The sequence below is a fragment of the Sminthopsis crassicaudata genome, chromosome 1 (assembly GCF_048593235.1).
Source record: "Sminthopsis crassicaudata isolate SCR6 chromosome 1, ASM4859323v1, whole genome shotgun sequence".
Classification (NCBI taxonomy): Eukaryota; Metazoa; Chordata; class Mammalia; order Dasyuromorphia; family Dasyuridae; genus Sminthopsis; species Sminthopsis crassicaudata.
Window position 1 is genome coordinate 696899329 of NC_133617.1, and position 20982 is coordinate 696920310.

Sequence of the window (20982 nt, forward strand, 5' to 3'; positions counted from 1 at the left end):
AACTATGCTGACCTGTTACCCTATACATCCATCATAAAGATGTGAGATTGCAAGCAAACACTGCCCTCTTGTGCACCAAACAGTTCTAGAGTTAGGACTTAACATGTTTTAGAATAAACTGCTCCATGGACAAGTTGCAGTTTGTAGATGTCAGTGATCACAGGGGCTTCTGTTGTATGTTATGCAGAAGACAATAAACTTTTTTTTACCAGGGCACTTGTTAAATAAAATGTCCCGGAGTTCTTTGGAGCATACTTTGAGATTAGGATAGAGATGTAGCTAAAAACTGCATACTGCACAAAAGAACTGTGTGAATATTATTTCAAAGAAGTAAAGAGAGAAAAAAATGATACTGTTAAGAGAAATGATCTGTTAGGTGCCAAAGTTAAGGGGTTATTTTGAGTATTACTTAAGAAATGTAGAGCAAAGTAGCAGATACTTTTTGATATGAAAAAAATCATTTCCTAGAAACAAGATTCCATATGATTTTAGAAAAAATGCTTTCTTCTTTCTCAAATGACCCCATGGAGCTTTTGGCTCACTGCTCTATTTCTCCTATCTCCCCCGCCTCAAGCCCTATTTGTTAATATCAGTATTTCTTTAATTGAGATGAGTAGATTGCTTCTCCCCAGTGGTGCCTTACAGCAAAGTATACCAGGGACGGAGTCAGGAAGACTCCTTTTCCTAAGTTCAAATCTGGCCTCAGATACTTAATAGTTATATGACTCTGGGCAAATCATTTAATCCTATTTGCCTCAGTTTCCTCATCTGCAAAATCAAATGGATAAGGAAATAGCAAACCACTCCAGTATCAATGCCAAGAAAATCCCAAATGGAATCATGAATAGGACACAACTGAAAACAAAGTTCATTTAATTCAATTAAACTGTCAAAAAAAGGTTTTGTTAAAGGAAGGTGTTCTAAGATTTTGGTGGTCTGGATAACAAATTTAAATTGCTTAAGCACTACAGTTTTTTGCACATTGTCTTGTCCATTGGAAAATGATATTTCTGAAGGCATGTTTTTGCCTTTCCTTACATTCCCAGGGTTTAGTATAGTGCCTGAAGATTAGAAAAATTTGAAGCAAAAAGCAAGGTAAGTGGTACCCTATTCTTGAATCCACAGAAGTCAGAGACTGTCACAGACTGATCTAAGGATGGCAACTAGATGTAAAGTTTTCATCTAAGTAATATCTGGTCAGTAGAAACTTCAGAAAGTTCACATTTCTTAGAATATGAATCCAGAATCTGGTTATATAGCTTCAAACTCACCTAAGAGGGTGCCTAGACGCTTAAGCCCAATGTAAGCTCCCAAGGAGCTTCCAAATCTGAAAGGATCCAGGTCTATCAGACTTCAGTCTCCCTAGATCAGAACAAGCCATCTGACTTACTTCAAGATAGAATGACACGAAACTGAAAAAGGAAGAACAGAACTAGTCCTATTATTCATCTACCTGCAATAATTTCACACCTAACCTTCAGACATTCCAGAATAATGGGAGTCAAGAGAGAGGATAAACCCTTCCAAATAACATACCATGGTTTCATGGCAAGAACACTGGAGGGCCACACTGATAGGCTCCTTTAACTGGCTGATAGGGGATAAAAACAGTATAAACAAAATATCAATAAAATATTTTTTAAAGAAAGAAAGAAGACCTAATTTTAAATCCTAGCTACCACATAATTTTGGATAAATCTAAAGATTCATTTAAAAAACCAGAAATAATATCACCTGCTCTCTTATAAGATATGATATAATTGTAAGATATAACAATGATAATGTATAAATGGCTTAGATGACTATTAAATGGTATATAAATGTAAGAAATTGTTATCATGGGAGGTACTGCTTTCTTAGGAAACAGCAGGTTTTAATGAAAAAAAAAGCACGAGAGAGGAATGAAGGCAAGGGGATCCAAACTCTAGCCTTACTCCCAACGGTATGCTCTGGGACGAGGTCCTGCATTTCTCAGGCCCTTATTTTCCTCATTTGTAATGCGATCCTTGTGATACCTACCATAACTCTCAGCATTATTATGAAGATCAAATAACATAATATACATCAAGTGCTTTGTAAACCCAAGGCATGCTACAGAAATGGGAGTTATTAGCATTGGTTAAATTCACTGGCATAATAAAGGACTTATATAGGTGTGTTACCTCCCCCCACCCCAAGCCCCTTATGTAAACACATTAAAAATAGGAACTACTTCAGTTTTTATCTTTGTGTGCTCAGTGCCTAAACACTGTCCCTTACACATAATGCTTATTTAAGAAATATTAGTGGAATGAAAAATGACTAGCTACTGCAAATAATACAAACTATTATTGTACTCCTTTCCTTCCATCTTACCCAAGATGTCCTAAATCTATCTATCTCAATACTCTCTATCAGTACTAACTTTGGGCAGTGCGAGCAGGATTATGAGAACTTAAGTCACCCAAACTCAGGAAACAAAAGAGAGGCTTCCCTGAATTTAAAACAGAGATCAGATAAGCAAGCTTAATGGAAAGAGCACTGAATTTGAACTCACAGAGGCTGGGTTCAGATTCAGGTCTGTTAATTACTATCTGTGTGACCTTTCCCAAGTCACTTAACCACTGTGTCTCAGTTTAATTGGACTAAATTAAATGACTTCTAGAATCCTTGCCAATCTAAACCCACTATTCTGTGATCCTATGCATCAAACTAGTTCTTTGATTATATGGAGCTGGTAACTTCTGTCATAGCTCACACCCAGGGAGTACAAGAAGTCATCTCCCATTTAAAAGTATATTCTTGGGGCAGCTAGGTAGTGCAGTGGATAGAGCACCAGCCCTGAATTCAGAAGCCTCCCAAGTTCAAATCTGGTCTCAGACACTTAACACTTCCTAGCTGTGTGAACCCCAGCCTCAGAAAAAAAAAAAAAAAGAAAAAAAAAAAGTATATTCTTTATAAGATCAATATGGTCATTAGTTTGACTTTGCTATGCATGCTTGTTATAAAGGCTTTGTTTATTTTCTTTTTCTTTTGGTGAGGGGGGTAAAGAAAGAGAAAATAGATTTTTGTTAATTGAAAAAAATTTTTAATGTTCTTTGCAATTTCATACTTTATCCAAGGCTTCATGATGATGATTTGTAACTACAAACACCGTAAGCACTTAATGAACATGATTTTTTAAAACACTTTTGAATTAAACTAAATACGCTCACATTTTCTTATTTGATATATAGTCTATGTTCCAGTCACAGGTACCTTTTGTGATTCCCTCTGTCACAAGCATAATCATAGCTATTTTCAATTTGGTTGGAGAGAACAGCAGGTAAAAGAGGTGGAGGAAGAAGGGTCCAGAAAGACAAAGGGGATAAGGGACAAGCAACTTGACCAACAGACTAGAAGGCTCTGAGCTCTTCAAGGAGTGAGCAAACAAGCACTTTTCAGTGTCCACTATGTGCTAGGCACTGTAATAAATAATTTATAGATATGATTTCATTAGATTTGGAGTCCCCCTTAAAGCAACAGGAGCACCTCTTCTTAGGCTCCTTGGCCAATTGTGTTTATGCACATGTTCCCTAGTCCCAAGGCCTCTTACATCATGTGGTGTTTTTTTTTTTTTAGAATTATCTGAAACCCCAGGTTCACTAGGATCTGCACACCCTTCATAAGAGCCTCAAACTCCTGCAAAGCTGTATTCATAGGGCATTCATATCCATGAATAGAGATATAATCTGGGTGTGCAGTGTCTACTTCTTCAAAGTTATGTCTTAGAAAGCCTCAAATCACTCACTGGGTAACTAGCCAATAATATAAATGGACTGATATGAACATGGGAAACCTCCTCCCCTTAACCCACTTCACTTCTCTCAATGTCCTTATTTCTTCTAATGTCACCATCACCCCAATTACTAATCCCAGCATACCCAAGTTTTGATTCTTCCCTCTTTCTAAATCCCCACATGTGAACATTTATGGTAGCTCTCTCATTCCATCCCTCCTTTCTACCAGGTTATTACTCACCTGGACTGATTTTCCTGCCTCCAAGGTCTCTCCTTTGCAAACTATTCCTTAAACAATTACCAAGATAACCTTTCTAATTCATGGATATAACCAACATCACATCCTTATAATCTTCAATGGCTTCCTACTGTAGGAAAATATATATTCCTTGGCCTTCCATTTATTGAAAACTCACAACCCACTGGCTTGATTTTACACTATGGTATTCCTTTTCATATACTCTAAGCCAATGGTGTCAAACTTCAATAGAAATAGGGGCCCCTAAACCATACATAAGAATCTCTATGGACTGCATATAAATATAATAAAATATTATCTGTATTTTATTATTTTTTACATTTATTTTACTAAATATTTCCCATAGAGTCAGGAATATTATGTGCTATTCATTTGGCATCTCTTCTCTAACCAACAGCTAAATTAAATTATTGACTGTTATTACCTTACACCTTCTCTCACCTCTATATGTGTGTGTATGTATGTGTGTGTGTGTGTGTGTGTGTGTATAAAATGTGTATACCTGTATGTATATATACAGTATATATTATATCCCATTTATGGATATTATATATATGTACATATATATTATATATAAACATTTTGACAACATACACTTCCCAATGAATCACCTAACAAAGTATATGTCTCTAAAAAACTTAAGCAGAATCATCTAATAACATGTTTGTGATGGGTAGAAAGACGTATGTAAACTTTTAACTTTTTTTGCACCAACATCATGCGATGTATTTGGCTTGAGTTTACTTCCTAATTAGTATTGTCTTTATTTACACTATAATAATTAATCACTGCACAGAATGTTTTTGACTCTGCATTCATTCATGTTCACACCACCATTCAGTCTGTTGGAATCCATCAGCCTCTTTCTAGGCTCACTACAAAGTACTACTTCTTTCTACAGAAATTCACTGACCACATCATCCCAAACTTCTTAAAGCATTTAACTGTACTTCTCATTTGCCATTCTTACATGTTTTATAAAGCTACCTTAACAGCTATTATGACTGTCAGTTTCTTGAGAAACCCACCATTCTCCTGCTTTGGGGATAAGGAGAGAAAACCTCATTCTAAAGTGCTAGATCTCTTGCCTAGTCTTCTGTCTTCCAGAGGCCTTCTTCCTCTTATCTAGAAGAGAAATGCCATTTCATCACATCTTCTACTTGGTCTCTTTCCTTGGAGGGTAACTAAATGGGGGAAGAGAGGGAAGGAGAAGAAAACACTTTGACTTTCAACTCTTACCCTCATCTGAGCTGCCAACCCCTTTGAGAATATTAAGAATCTATCTGAACTCATTCCTAAAAAATAAACAAACTCTTCCCTGGTCACTACCTCCCCATCCCAGTGATCTTGATATCTTTCAAACCCTATTCTCTATCCCTCATTGTTTATTTCCTTAATCCAACCCCCTCCCCTCAATGTCTCACTCTAAAGCTACCCACACTTTCCAATATGCCCTCTCGAATATTTGCCTGCTCCAAACTTGCTTTTTTTGGTGTCTCTTTCTTTCCATCTTCCAGCTCCTTCCTAATCAGATGACCTCCTAGACATCCCTTTCTAGCACTAGTTGCATTTTTCACTCATTCTCTTGATTCCTGGTCAAGATAGAGCATATAAACTACTTCTCCCCCACCACTTCAAGCTTCTCCCTCTGCCACCATCAATCATTTTGTAGCCTTTAATCCTTTGAGGTTCACCTATATACCTCCCATTTAATCAAAATTCTGGAACTGTATTCTTTCCTTAGTGAGTTTAGCACCTGGTTCAGTCTTCCCTCCTCAACTTTTCAATCAGATTGAGGGACTCCAACATACATACTAACACTCCCTCAAACACCCATATCTGCTCAGCTGCTCAATCTGCTCATTTCATATGACCTGCTCCTCCCCATCTCAGCTACACAAAGAGATGGCCATCACCCATAAACGTGCCACTTCCATGTTTATGAATTCTGGAATTCCCTTATCTGATCACAATCTGTGATTCCACTTCTCGCTCCGCCTTGTAATCCCAAATCCTGTTCTCCATCCATCCTCACGATTTCCAATTCCTCCTGCATTAACTACACTTTCCTCCCTTCTTCATTTTGACCCCTTGAGGAGCCAGTCACTGTCCTCTTCTCCTAAATTTGCTCCCTTATCATACTGCCAATCTAGCTCCTCCAAGCTTTGGTTTGGGATTATTCCCAGTATCTGTTGCCTTCATTCCTACTCCCAGGCTGCTGAATGAATCTGGGGGTGGGAAAAAATCACAAAACTAGACTGCCTGAGTTCACTACATATGTAGGCTACATAATCTCAAGTAGGCTCCAAATGGCAAGGTAAAGATTTTCTATCTCCCAAGTGAGCTCAGATTCCCCCTCAGCACAACAGCTCTGCCAGACCTCTTCCTGGTTCCTCTCAGGTGAAAAAACCTTAACTAAGAATCTTGCCTCATTTTCCACTAAAAAGTAAATTCATCAGGGGCTGCCTCCTCTTCCTCTTGCATCTCAGATGTCTTCTGGCACCATATCCTCCACTACTATTTCACATAACGAGGATCCTTTTCTCCAAGGAAAATGTTCTGCCATGCAAAAAGATTCCCTCTATCAGATTGTTCCCTCTATCTATCCTCCCACCCTCTCTCTTATTTTCAGTCTTTCCTTGATACTACCTGTAAATACACTTCTACTGGGCTCTCCAGGGCCCAAAAGGCCCTCCCAAGATCTGTAGTTCCCCAACAGCTATTACCCCCTATCTATCTCTTTTCCCTTGAGGGCTGATCTTGTCAAGGCAGTCATAAACAAAGCTTCCCCTCCCTTTTCTCTCTTAACACCCTGAAGTCTGACTTCTGACCTCATCATTAAACCAAAGTTCCTCTTTCCAAAATTACCAATGATCTCTAACTTGCCACCCTTTCCTATCCTTCTTGAATTCTTTGCAGCCATGCTTCTTTCAAGCAGCCTCTTGTCTTTGATGTGGACTTCTCTCTAGATTGTCGTGACCCTGCTGTCCCCGACCTCTCCCTCCCTGTTTGACCACTTCTTCTCAGCCTCATTTACCAGATCAGGACCAGTAACTGTAGGTATTGCTCAGAGATCTGCTCTGAATCCCCTTCGCTTCTTCCTCTAGACTGTTTTACTCGGTGACCTCATCAGTTCCTATGGAATCAATGATTCTCTCTATGAGGATGATTCTCTGATCTAATTAATCTAGGTCTAACCTCAGACTCAGACTCCCACCTCCAGCTGCATATTGGCTATTTTGTTATTGTTCAGTCACATTCCACTCTTCAGGGTCCCATCTGAGTTTTCTTGGCAAAGATACATTTGAACTCGGGTCTTCCTGATTCCAGGCTCAACATTCTATCCACTGCATCACTTAACTGCCCAGAAACTGTATCCTGTATGTATCTAATAGTTTCCACAATTGTTTTAGTGTCTCTCCCATTAGATCGTGAAGTCCTTGAGATGTGGCATAGTATTTCATTGGGTTTCTTTGAATCCTCAGCACTTAGCACATAGTAGGAACTTAAGAAATGCTTTCTAAGACCAAGGGTCATATTGCTTTTCATCTCTGTAATTCCAGGGCTGTGCATATAGTAGGACCTTAATAAATGTATGTTGAATGTAATCAATGCAACGGGCTTGTGTCATGCTCATTTCCTGATCCTGAAGCTCTTGTATAAGTTCAAAAGTTCTGGCCCTATCTCAGGATCAGGTCTGAATTAATGCCTTTACTTAAAAGACCTCCAGTAGCAAAGTGGAAACAGACACACAAGACAATGCCCTTTGAAAGCAGTATCAGCAACTAAAGGTGACAAGGAAACTAGGATTCTGAAGCCATAAGGTTAAAGGTTCACAGAGGCAAAAGAATTACTCAACTACAAGTGTCTTCAAATTTCCTCCAACAGGTTTAGACAGCCAAGGTCAAGCTGAAGAATCCCAGCCAAAAAAAAAAATCCTCAATATAATATGGCCCTTTGAACTTCACAGAGCAAAGGGGAAAAATGGGGGGAAAAGACCTATTTTATATCCTTTTTTCCCCCAATGTTCTTTGAAAAATCATCTCCTAATTCAAAATCAAACCGATTAAGGATGTTTAAAAACGGCTTCTCTAAAACAACACAAAAGCAGTGACTGTGTGGGGGGTGGGCTCCACTGAGGTCACCATGTACTCCTGTATTAGTGTGCTGACCCTCTGGAGGGCATGAAATTAACCATCAGTGAGTCAGAAATCTGCTACTGGTTAAACTACTTTGCTACGGCAAAGTGGCCTTAAAATGAAATCTGAGGATTGAATTTCTATTGGAAGATTAACTTGTCTAACCTCTCGGCAGGCAAGCTTCCCCTGAGGCTGAACCCTGTTTGGAGCAGTTCAAGACTCTGCTGGAGGTAAGTGAGCAGAAGGTGGAGGATGACTCCCAGTCTAGAATTTTAGATGGTTATTTTACCAAAATCCCAGAAAAATCTGGGGCACAAGGGTCAGAAACCATTGTAGTTTACTTAATTTTACCTGACTGGGCAAGTATTTTTAATCACAACGACATAGGGTAGTAGAAATGTCAGCTTGTTCATGTTCATGCACCCCCCCCCCACACTCCAATGTAACTTATTCAGATGTTGTAAAGGTAGAATCTAGGACAATATTCACATTGGCGTGGCAATCAGCATCTAATCTTTGGATCTTTCCATAGTCTTTGATAGTTTATAATACTAACAATTCAAATTTATATAGTGCTTTAGGTCTGTGAAGTGTTTTTGAAGACCCTAAAATTATTTTTTCTCTGGGTTACTGGCCCAAATTAGAAAATTCATTCTTGGCTTACAGAATATATCTGGCCAAACTATTTCTTAACAACTGTAGAAGAGAAATATTCTGGCCTTATCTCAAACATCCAAGATGAATTTCCATTTATTTCCTGAAGTCACCCTGGCTCATCCTCACAGAGTTCACAGGGTCGATTTGGTGAATAAGGAATATGCTGAAATTTCCAGCACAGTGGAACATAAAGCTAATTAGATTATAAGTCAGAAGAACGGGGTTTTAGTCCTAACTCTGTCTTTTACTAACTATGGAAAATTGGGGAAATCACTAAGAAGATCGTATGGAATAATGATGTGAACATCTAGTAAGAGAAAATTCAAGAGTTATTTCAACAGCCTCTAATGATGGTCATTAAGTTTATGCAGATATACTGACTACAGGAGAAGCAATTCTCTCTAAAAAGGAATGAGGAGGGGCAAGTCTGAAGGTCATATCAGCTCATATGACTTTGAGCATGTCATCTAAGTTTCAGGTAATTCCAAGTTCCCTGGAATAAAGTTGTTCTAAAGGTTCAGGAAGTTGATAGAAAGAGATAAAACAACTCTCATGGCAGGCTAAGTCAACTCTAAAAGTTCAGGTAACAATTTTAAGAAGAAGAAAATGTTAGGTTTATCTTTAGGTAGCACCTGTGTGTGCCACCAAATAAATATCCTCAGGAAGTGGGTTAGGAAAGGAAATTACTTTAGTCTTCCTGAAGGCACCAAGAGAAACATCATCATCATAATGCAAGAGATAGGAAAAGAGGTAAAGTCAAGTTCTCCATTAAAAAAAAAAGGTTGTTTTCTCCTGCCAAGCCATTAACTGTTCTATTCCACACATACTCCCTCCTCATCATCCAACAAAGACCGCTGAAGCAACGCAAGGCTACTAATCCCAATGTACAGCAAAGTGATATTGACAAGTAAAAAAGCAAACAAATTAGACCAATGGAAAATATCAGCAGAAGTAGCAGCCCCAGCTTCCTTATGACGTGGGGGAACAGTTTCAAAGTCCGAGGACAGCAGGAATGGACTGACAGCTATGCTATTCCCAGTGATTCCTGGGCAAAGCTATGTTTCATCCATTTCCAGTTCTCCGCAGAGTCAAATCTCCTCATCCCTCTCTTCCTTCCTCCTCCCACAGCTTGCATGTGCTTTTGCCTCTGCACCTTCAATAAGCCCGGGACCTTTCCATCTGAGTGGCAACTGCTCCCTCCTGTAAGTGCTGTCCTGTTGGCAGGCACAGAGTGAGCAGTTAACAAATGGTTTTTCCTTCATTTGGTCTTACCAGGAAGGCTCGCCTGCTTTTTAAAGGAGCACCAGAGAGCCAATTAGGTCCATGAATTCCTTTCGGAACGCCCTGGTCATGGGCCACAAAGCAAGCCATCCATGTGGGAGCTGGAAGATGCCTCAGAGACCACCTCGCCCGCTCCAGGCTACCCAGGCACTAACACAAGCAACGGGTCTACAATGGGGTAACACCTTCGGGTTTTCAAAGCCCTTTATGTGTGCTCACTGATCCTCAAAAGGGAAATGGCTGCTAGTTTCTCCATTTTAGAGATGAGGAAGCTGAGAGTGCCTAGGACACAGTCCATGAGTGTGCTCAGGCTTACTGAGTCCAGACCCAGCACAACTTACTTTGCTATCCAGCCATCTATTACTGGTCCAAAGACACCCAAGGAGTAAGTACAAAGTCAGAATCCTGGGCAAGTCACCTAACCCTATGTGCCTCAATTTCTCATCTGTAAAAGGAGCCAGAAAAGGAAATGAAAAACCACACTATCTTTGCCAAGAAAACCGCAAATCAGGGCACAAAAAAATCAGACACAACTGTAATGAGAGGAAAAACACAAGGCACGATATAGATGATGGGCCAGCAAAACAAACTGAGGAGAGTCAGATAGGAAAAAGACAGAGAGAGAGAGTAGGGTCACAAAAACTAGCTCTTTTTTATTTCATCTATTTAATTGTAAAGTCATGAAATAAAACAAGCATTTCTATAATAGCAACTGCCTGGAGACAACGGTCTCCAAAAATAATAGTCTATTTTTTTTAAAAAGATGATTTTACACAAAATTACAAATCTACCATGTACAACTTACAGAGAATACTCTTTAAATATGTAATGCAGTTATCATGTAACTTTTTTCTCTTTTTTTTTCTTTCCTCTCTCCCAACCTGCCCTAAATATGGCTATCATTAGATAAAAATATGTGTGTGTATGTAAAATCATTCTAGCCATACTTCTATTTGTCAATTCTTTCTCTGAATGCAGATAGCATCTTTCTTCTTAGGTCCTGTACTGCTAATTTGAGTATTTATTTATAATAGAATGACTAGGTTGCTCAAAGTTGTTTTTAAAACAATATTGTTGTTACTCTAGACAATATTCTCTTGGTTCTAGTCATTTTGCTTTTCATTATTTCATGTAATTTTATTCATATTTTATTTTGGGTTAGCTAGATAGCTCAATGGATAGAGCACTGGCCCTGATAGCAAGAGGAACTGAGTTCAAATTTGACCTTATATACAGCTATATGACCCTGGCAAGTCACTTAACCCCAATTGCCTCACCAAAAACATTGCAATAATCAAATCACAAGCTCATAATTTCCTCTTGAAAAAAAAAAAAAAAAAAAAAAAGTCAGAATGCAAATCTATGGCCCCTAATTCCACTGCCAAATAAATAACCAAATCCACTAAACATACAACAGGCACTACTGTTTACAAAAGATCAACCTCTGTTCTTTTCCCAAAAGCAATGACTGGACAGAGATTAATCCTGTAGCAGTAGAGAGTGTATCAGAAACTATTTTGTAAGAATTATAGCACCTTAAGTGGCAATTTCCTCTAGGGGCTACACAGTGGAGTTAAGAAACCCAAGTCCAGAGTAGAAAAACAAGGTTCTACACCCTGCCTTACCAAGGCAGTGATTTTACCACCTATTCAAGTCACCCAGATGACTCTAAAAATGAATACTATACCTCATCACCACAACGTTGTACACATCAAGAACAGAAAAGCCAGAATTGGCTCAAATATCACTGTTTTAATTAAATCATAGACTTTAGTAGAAAAGAAATTCATAACTGGAGATAATCTACCCCAAGGTAGATGGAAACTGGGAAGGAGAAAAGGAAGGTAAAGATAATATAATTTTCAGGTACAGACTTCTCATTTTAGGGAGGTAGATCATTCTGCAGCCCTCCCTGTAATTTGATGGAAGTGGGGAAAGAAGGGAGGGATACAGGAAGGAAAACACATGCCAGTGGAGGGAAGGGGCTGGTACAAGGTTCAAGGATATGTGGGGGCCAGCGAGAGAGAAACAAGAGCAAAAAGATGAATAAGTGTGGACCAGGACCAGCCACAGAGGGATGAGAGTCAAACAAGTGGGATGGCTACAAAGAACACATGGAGAGGAGCCAGAGTTATCCTACCAAGCCCTATTTGACAAGTAACAGCTTCTTATGTGTCTGTTCTGCTGCTTTAACAAGGAGGTTGGAAAGCCACATTGTACCAAGAGAAGCAGTAGTGGAAAGAGAAAGCTCAGCACTGCACAGTAAAGTTAGCATAGATGGAGTTGGGAGGGTGGGAGCAGAATGTGGATTTCTTTCAGAATTCTTTTAAGTTGAATTCACGTAATGTGAATTTATTTAAAGAGAGAACTATCTACAATTCTCAATGTCTGTGCAAATGTTATTCTATTCTGGACAAAGTAGGCTTTCGACTGATACATATCCCAAAAGATAGAAGGAATAAAGCAGAAAAGGTGGTATTCAAATGAAAATTTGTCTATGTAATTAATAGTATTATAGCTTAAAAAGCTATTTCTGATTTTCTTCTGACTTTCATTATAACCTTCTAGCTAAACACCCAGACTAAAAAACAGCAAACATCTTTGCATTATTTTCTATTCATAGCATGACTCTAAAAAAATTCTTTGATTTAACACTTGATATGTTTTGTTCTCAAGGGCAAGCCCCATGAGAAGAAAAATGTACCCAAACAGAATGAAATATGACTACCTGCTTTCATTTTTCTTCTGTTTTGGTTCCTGCTCAGATATTCTGCATTAATTTAAACCTAGAGTTTCATCTCCAATGAGATCCTGTTCAGGAAATGTCATCAAAAATATAGCAAGGTCATCCACTGCCCTGTATAGGGAAGAGCTGTATGCATGCAAACACAACTCAGCTCTGGAACCTAGTGACAACAGCAAAAAGTAGCCCAACTCTAAGAATGGCACTGTATAAAGTGATGAACTTTAATTTTAGTAAGAAAAACATACTTCTAGTGAAGGTAATAAGATTTAGTAGTGAGTGAAACAAGAAGAAATTAAAGTCCTAGCTTCACTATGAAGTTGAGTTCTGAAGAGAGCAGATCCCTAAGGTAAATCAAATATGTGCCTGTGAATGAGAATATACTCATATTCTCATTGGGTGCCCCAGATGGAAATCCAGGGCCATGTATCTCAGGAAGGGGAGGAATCTAAGAGTAGTGAATCTACTGATCGTAAAGGATAAGGCTGAGAACTAAAAGGTCTACAATTTTCTGGCTTAGTGTCTAGTTAGATCTCTGGCCCTTGAGGTGCCTCAGTGTCCTCTTCTGAGAGAAACAGATTTTTAAGATCACCAAAGGCCAGCCTAGCTTTAAAGTTCTTTGACACCATTTTTAAAAAGCATTTCCCTATCTTAAAATAAATTCCTATGTGTACTATAAATGAGTATCAAACATGTTTTATTATTTTTGGCCTGAATTCTCATAAAAAGAATATTTGATGGATAATCTTTTTTTTTTCATTTTTAAAATTAATTTTATAATTATTTTTTTTTGACAATACATATGCATGGATAATTTTTTACAACATTATCCCTTGCACTCACTTCTGTTCCAAATTTTCCCCTCCTTCCCTCCACTAGATTCCCCTAGATGGCAGGCAGTCCCATACATGTTAAATATGTTATAATATATCCTAGATACAATATATGTGTGCATAAAGAATGAGATCATAAATAAATTAGAGGAATATAGGATAGTTTACCTCTCAGACTTGTGGAGGAGGAAGGAATTTGTGTCCAAAGGAGAACTAGAGATCATTATGGATCACAAAATAGAAAATTTTGATTACATCAAATTAAAAAGCTTTTATACAAACAAAACTAATTATAAACAAGATTAGAAGGGAAGTAACAAACAGAAAAAAAAAAAAACATTTTACAGTTAAAGATTCTGATAAAGGCCTCATTTCCAAAATATATAGAGAACTGACTCTATAAGATGGATAATCTTTAAATGAACCACTCCGCAGCATAGTTTTTACAATTGTCTTAATAATTTAAAAAGAAACATTAAACTACAACACAAAACAGAAGCCTCGAAGATCTTTGGTGTTAGGGATTTCTGCCCTTTTGAACCTTTGCTCTATAGTGACATTAAAAGTTTCATCATTCCTTCTCCCCCACAAATCTTTGTCAGCAAGCCTCCAAGAAATTGAGACTAGGTACTAGCTGAGACAAGGAAAGAAATAAAATTGCATTGCTTGATGAATAAAATGAAAATTCAATTAAACTTGATTCTGCATAAGAAGTCATGATGATTGGAAGACAACTGACTTCCAAGATAAGAAAGCTCTGATTGTGAAGAGGGGACCCAGAAACTCTAAAAATCCTTGAAGGAGAAAATCTACTTCAACTCTGTCTCAGTGAGGGACCCAGCCAGAGGAACAAACAGTTCCATTCTGTTATCTAGAAAGAAACCCATTGAATTCAAATTCCAGCCCAAGCTGATGAGCCAACTTGGGCTGTCCCAGTCCGGACTAAGACACTCAATATAATAGCTCTCATCAACTAAAGTCTTTTGCAGATGGCCTTTGGGAACTCCCTTTGCTGCCAGGACTTCCTGTCCACTGAGAACTGCATTTTCAGTGCAAAAATCCATTTTCCATAGATCAGCCCGCTGGAATAATATTCTTTTCCAGCATTATCCTCTCTTTACCCTCACCTATTTCCCTAACAAGACTTTATGCCTCTCTGTCATGATTTCTAAACTTACTTCCCAATCCCTATAATAAACCTCTTTTATCAACCTAGGTTTTTGGGTCTGTAAATACCTTTATAGAGAATCTCTGCGCTGCCAAAACTCCCTACCTTTGCACCGAATCCCAAGGGGGTGCAGGGGAGCCTAACCTTTCCATTTGGTTCCCTGAACCCCGAACCTGCCACTATAATGAGGGAAAGGAAAGGGGGAACCCATTTCTCGGTGCATAGATAATAAGATAATCCCATGAGGTGCAGTGTCCCTGTAAATGAATTTACAGGCCCAAAAACCTAGATTGATAAATAAAAGGTTTATTGTAGAAATTTGTAAGTAAAGCTCAGTTAGAAAGACACCAGAGCCAGAGGTGGCCGCTGGGCGGGCAGGAACCCCTACATAGTCGGAAGGATACCATGTGTTAGAAGGAGGGCTTCTGCCAAGAGGGAGCTCCGGCTCACCTCTTTTATACCCAAAAAATTGTGGGCAGTTCCAAGTTCTTGGCGGGCTTTTCAGTTAGCTTAGATCAGGTGAGGGCTGGAGGAAGCTGAGCTGATAGTGGGGGGCCTGGGCTCGGATATTCAAAGGGTGCCTTTGACCAGGATTTGTGAATCAAGGTCAGCCATGGGTTGGGCAATTAGAAAGGAATCTTAAAGGGACCTCAACCCTCATCAACTAGACATTATCATTTAACTCCCTGACTACCAGAAACTCTAATATTTTTTTGGTTCCCTAAATTTAGACCTTATCAATTGGATAGGTACTTTTTCAATCTTGATATAAAAGGTTTCAGTTATATGGAAAAAGCAAAACAGAGTCCCTCCCAAGATCATTTAGCATCTTTGATATATTTACTTATTTTTTCCATAAGATGACCACAGTTAGACTACTGTATCTTTTTGTGGCTTTCATCTATTCCCACCATGCTAGGGGGCTCCTGCCCTGCACAGAGGGAGACAGAATTAAGCCTCGAAAATGGTTTAAAGAGGGGAGAAGTAAAAGGAGACAAAGAGAGGCCCCTATTAGGGAAAAGCCTGGCTAGCAAGCAGGTATGCTGTTCATTAACAAAAAGAACAAAAGACTGAAATACAATAAGCTGTTTAATTCAGCGGCACAAAAAAAATACTGTCAGTTTCTGGGCCAAGATACAGTTTTAAACCTTTTCTTCCCAGCTGGAGTCAGATTAGGATTACTCTAAATCTCACACCCCTGAGTTTTTAGATCACTCATTAAAGAATCTTTTCAAGCCTTCAGTCTTTAAAGATTTATATCCTAAAATGAATCAAATAAAAATCTGGATCAAGCCCATGCTGTCAGGCAGCTATTTTGGCTCAGTAGATAAGAGCACCAGCCCTGAAGCCCAAATGAGACTTTGGGCAATCAACACTTACTAGCCATGTGTCCCTGGGCAAGTCACTTAGCCCTGCCTACCTCAGAGAGATGAAAAACAAACCACGTGGTTGGTAGGGCTGGGTGGGGTGAGTTACATTTCTCACTCTCCATGAATTAATTCTAAGCTTTCAGCCATTAGGGTTCCCTATAAATTCTAGGTAAATTTAAAAAATCAATAATTTCATCAATGTTTAAAAAACTAGCTTAATCATGTTTATTAAGATGTTTTATATCTTTTACAATAACATTTAGAAAGGTCTAACTTTAAGATATAATAAGCTCAAAGATACCTTGAACTTTATGGTAAGAATAGATCTTGGAGATCATCCTGTCCAACCTCTCATTCTGCAGAGGAGGAAACAGAGGCCCAAAGAAAAGAAGTTACCTCCTTAAGATCAAAATAACAGGTGTCAGGACAGCTAGGTGGTGCAGTGGATAGAGCACCAGCCCTGAAGTCAGGAGGGCCTGCATTCAAATGTGACCTCAGACACTTATCACTTCCTAGCTGGGTGACCCTGGGCAAGTCACTTAACCCCAATTGTCTCAGCAAAAAACAAAACAAAACAAAACAAAAAAAATAACAGATGCCAAAACCAAGACTAGGTCTAGTATCTTGACTCTCAGCTCAAAGTTCTTTCCATTGTTGCCTCTTAGGCAACAATCAGGGAAGGCACTGTCTAATTACACAATATTTGAGATTGTTTGTGAGGTGTTATCATGTCATGAGGTTCCATGAAAAGTATTAAATAGAAAAATCACATAAGTTGAGGTTTTTAACTTTTTTGTGTCCTAGCTCCTTTGTACAATGTGGTGAAGCCAATGAACTCTTTCTCAAAATAATCTTTTTAAATGCATAAAATAAAATCTTGCATTGAAATACAATTATCAAAGCATTTTTTAAAAACAAGTTCATGGACCTCGGGGCAAAAGCTTCTAAAGGAAGTTGATGTTGGATAGGAAGCTTGAAAGATGCATGGAATCAGTTCTTAAACTGCTGTTCAGGTTCAGAGAGGCCGTAACTTGTGAAGAGAGTCTTCCCTCTAGATCTGGGGAGAAAATATGACTAAGTCAGTAGGATTTCAGTCCACATCCTACTGAGGACAGGGCCAGGAGCATGATTCTGTATCCAGATGGTGACGAGAGACAAGAGAAATGATGGTCCTTATTCCCTCTGCAAGATTCTGTGCTCAAATTCAAGCTTTTGCCATTCTTTTCAAAGTTTAACATTTTAAGAAATTATTATTTCCAGTGAGGTTTGGGATTGCTGGGACATTTCATGTACCTATATTCTCTCAAAATTCCTCCAATGCTATGGATAACTCAAATGCATAAAGGGACTTTTCAGCTTTTCAATGATTCTCTCAAAAGGAAGATAGAAAATTAATCTACTTAGGAAGAGCAGAGAGGAGGGGCTGAGTGCAGCAATGGCAGTTCAACCAGATGACATTTTAAAACCTAATCTGAATAGGAAGTCTCTCATGATATATCATCCTAGAGAAGCAAAATCAAGAAAAACCATCAAGAGAAAACTGAAACCAGAAAAGTTAGGCAGTGGGAAAAATCCATTGCTGTTCAATACTATTACAATGCCATATTCTGCTTGCCCTTTCATGAAGGGTGAAAGATCCAAAAGGGAGATGACAAGCTAATAGAAAGAGAAAAGACACAAACACAAATAACTAAAATATGAGTTAGATTAGAGGTGTCTAGGAGGAGTCAGAGAGAGCTCCAAGGAGGGAGATATCATTGAAAGGATCAAGACAGACTTTATGGAGGAGTTAGCAGTCAAGGTGGGCCTTGAAGGTCAAAGGCAATTAACTGGCAAGAAAATGGTGACACTGGACCTGGAGTCAGGAAGACCTGAGTTCTAATCCTGCTTCACACACCAGCCAGGTGAGTGACCCTGGTGGTTTCCTCAACTATAAAATGGGGGATAATATTCATACTCACCGGGCAGGAGTAATGTGAGAATCAAGAGACATTTGTGAAAGCACAGTTATTCACACAGTAGGTTCTATATAAGTCTCTCCTTAATTCCTTGCTCCTTGAAGGAGATGTCAACAGAAAGATATTAGGGGAGCATGTTTTTTGCACTAGAATCATCTGTATATGTCAAATCCCCCGCCATACTAAAAGCTCTACAAGAATCAGACCAAGATTTAGCTGAGCTTTGTTGATTCCTCTGAGCCTAGCACTGTGGTTTCAATGCAACCTGCAAACAGCAGAGACCTGAACTGGCCTCCTGCTGCCAACGGTTACTATCTGTGTGACTGATCACTGGCAACTCACTTAATGTCTCCATAGTCTTTCTTATCTGTTAAAAACAGGGGTGATGACATCCATGCTGCCGACCTCACGGAGCCAGTATAAAAGACAAATGGAATGTAAGATCATGGGATGAAAATTCTAGAGTCTGAAGGGCCCTTGGTGGCCTCTTGTGCAGTTACAGAGGGAAAAACTGAGGCTCAGGAAGGCAGAATGATTTGCCAAAGATATCAGAGACATTTGTAAAGCACTCTGAAAAATTGAAACATTTTATACATGTCAGGGCCACCATCATTCCCACCAGGGGCTTTAGTAAATGTTTGTTAAAGTGAATCCATTCCAAGAATGGCTGAATAAATTGTGGTATATGAAGGTTATGGAATATTATTGTTCTGTAAGAAATGACCAGCAGGATGAATACAGAGAGGCTTGGAGAGACTTATATAAACTGCTGCTGAGTGAAATGAGCAGGACCAGGAGATCATTGTACACTTCAACAACAATACTGTATGATGATCAATTCTGATGGACTGGGCTCTCTTCAACAATGAGATGAACCAAATCAGCTCCAATAGAGCAGTAATGAACTGAACCAGCTACACCAGCTAAAGAACTCTGGGAGATGACTATGAACCACTGCATAGAATTCCCAATCCCTCTAATTTTGTCTGCCTGCATTTTGGATTTCCTTCACTAAGGAAGGCTAATTATACACTATTTCAAAGTCCGATTCTTTTTGTACAGCAAAACAACTGTTTGGACATGTATACATATATTGGATTTAATTTATACCTTAACATATTTAACATGTATTGGTCGACCTGCCATCTGCAGGGGGGAGGGAAGGAGGAGAAAAATTAGAACAAAAGGTTTGGCAATTGTCAATGCTGTAAAATTACCCATGTATATAATCTGGTAAATAAAAACTACAATTAAAAAAAAAAAAAAAGTGAATCCATTACAGACCTGTGGGAAAGGAAAGACATGCTTGGAAAGAGGCTAGAAATTTTAAACAGGAAAAAAAGAAAAGAAATGGCAAGAAGCTCAGCCTGACTAGAAATCAGGAGCCTGAAAGGAAATGATAGGAGGTAAGGCTGGAAATGTGGGCAGAAGCCCAGTTGTGAAAAGCCTTTAAATACCAAAAAGATAATTTGTATTTATTTAGGAAACAAAATAAGGATAGCTAGTTCTAGAATGGTATTTTCATTCAACAATTTTTTTTACAAGGCTGTTCCAAGTATTCTACCCATTCCCCAGATGAAGAAATTCTGCAGAAGAGTTAGAGGGCCAGCCAATTCTCACAAAGCCAATGCAACGTTCCCAAAGTAGAGCTAAGAACCTAACTAAAACTAGCAACCATATGGAGGGTTTGTCAACCAGATGATGGGGGGAGTAGTTGGTGCATGGAGGGGCTGTCCTGACATCACTGCAGCTCCTCAAGGGATGTCGGAGGAGTCTGATTAAGAGATTATGACATCGGCCGATGCAGGGGATGATGTGGGCCCAAATTACGCAGGTTCAGTGTGAACACCATGGCAGATTTAAGAAAGAATTCATAGTAAAATATGCAAATTCATCTCTGTTGGCAAGAAATAGTAGTTGGAATCAATGGGCCAGTCAGGTCTTAGAAATCTTCTTCTTCCTAGGTTGACTTTCATCATAACTGGAATGAGCTCTAGCTAGGTGGTGCTGTAGATAGATCTTCTGAGTTCACTTAAGGGCTTTGTGACTCTAACTCTTCACCCTCTTTGCCTCAGTTTCCTCATCTCCAAAATGAGGTGGAGGAAGAAATGGCAAACCCCCGCAGTATCTCTCCCAAGACAACCCCAGATGGAGTCACAAAGTTGAACAAAACTGAAAAAGAACTGAACTACCAAGTACAGTTCAGAGAGTGCGGGCCATTGTTAAGTCCTTGCTATTGTGAAGCTATCACTTCATGGGAGACCACTCTTCCCTCTTCTGAAAAGCTTTCCAAGACTAAACCTATTTCAGGCTGATCTCTTCTTCTGCCATGTTTAGTGTACAGCATATACACCGTCACCACACACTTGCTTAGATGCTACTATCCAACCATTTCTTAGTTGGATATAAGCCTTATCCCTAAACAGACACTATTTACCTCATGCTCACCCTGCATTATATAATTCACAAAGCATTTCCACCTACAGGATCCTCTCAATAACCCTGCAAAGTGCCTATTCAGTCCCCATTTGAGAGAACTCTGCTTTTCCAGCCAAAGCTCTTTTTGGCTGCTCTCAAGCCCTGGGCCTAAGACAGGGAAATGGAGGATTGGGATAAAGGGGCTTCAAGAAGCTGAAGCTTTCCATAGCCCTTGACTGGGACTCCCTTGAGGAAAGATGGTAAAGGGGGTGGGCCTCATGGCGCAGTGAGTCACTACTTCATCCTTGCCCCTCCACACAGCTGATTAACCCAACACTCCACCCCCCTCATGCAATTCAGCTCTAACTAGCCTGGGTCTCCCAAGAAGCTTTATTCCA

At 39.2% G+C, this 20982-nt stretch overlaps 1 protein-coding gene across 2 annotated transcripts in view; it reads right to left on the reverse strand.

Moving 5' to 3' along the window:
* EEFSEC (eukaryotic elongation factor, selenocysteine-tRNA specific) overlaps positions 1 to 20982 on the reverse strand; it is a 318322-nt gene that overhangs the window by 292876 nt on the left and 4464 nt on the right. Inside the window, exons 1-2 of one of the 2 annotated variants that reach the window (XM_074283757.1) lie at positions 7055 to 9878; positions 5046 to 5201 (exon numbers count right to left, since the gene is read on the reverse strand). The exons of the other annotated variant lie outside the window; for it this stretch is intronic. The gene's annotated coding sequence lies outside the window, so the exon portion shown is untranslated. Of the gene's footprint in view, positions 1 to 5045; positions 5202 to 7054; positions 9879 to 20982 lie in introns of those variants that run through there. 2 annotated transcript variants of the gene reach the window in all.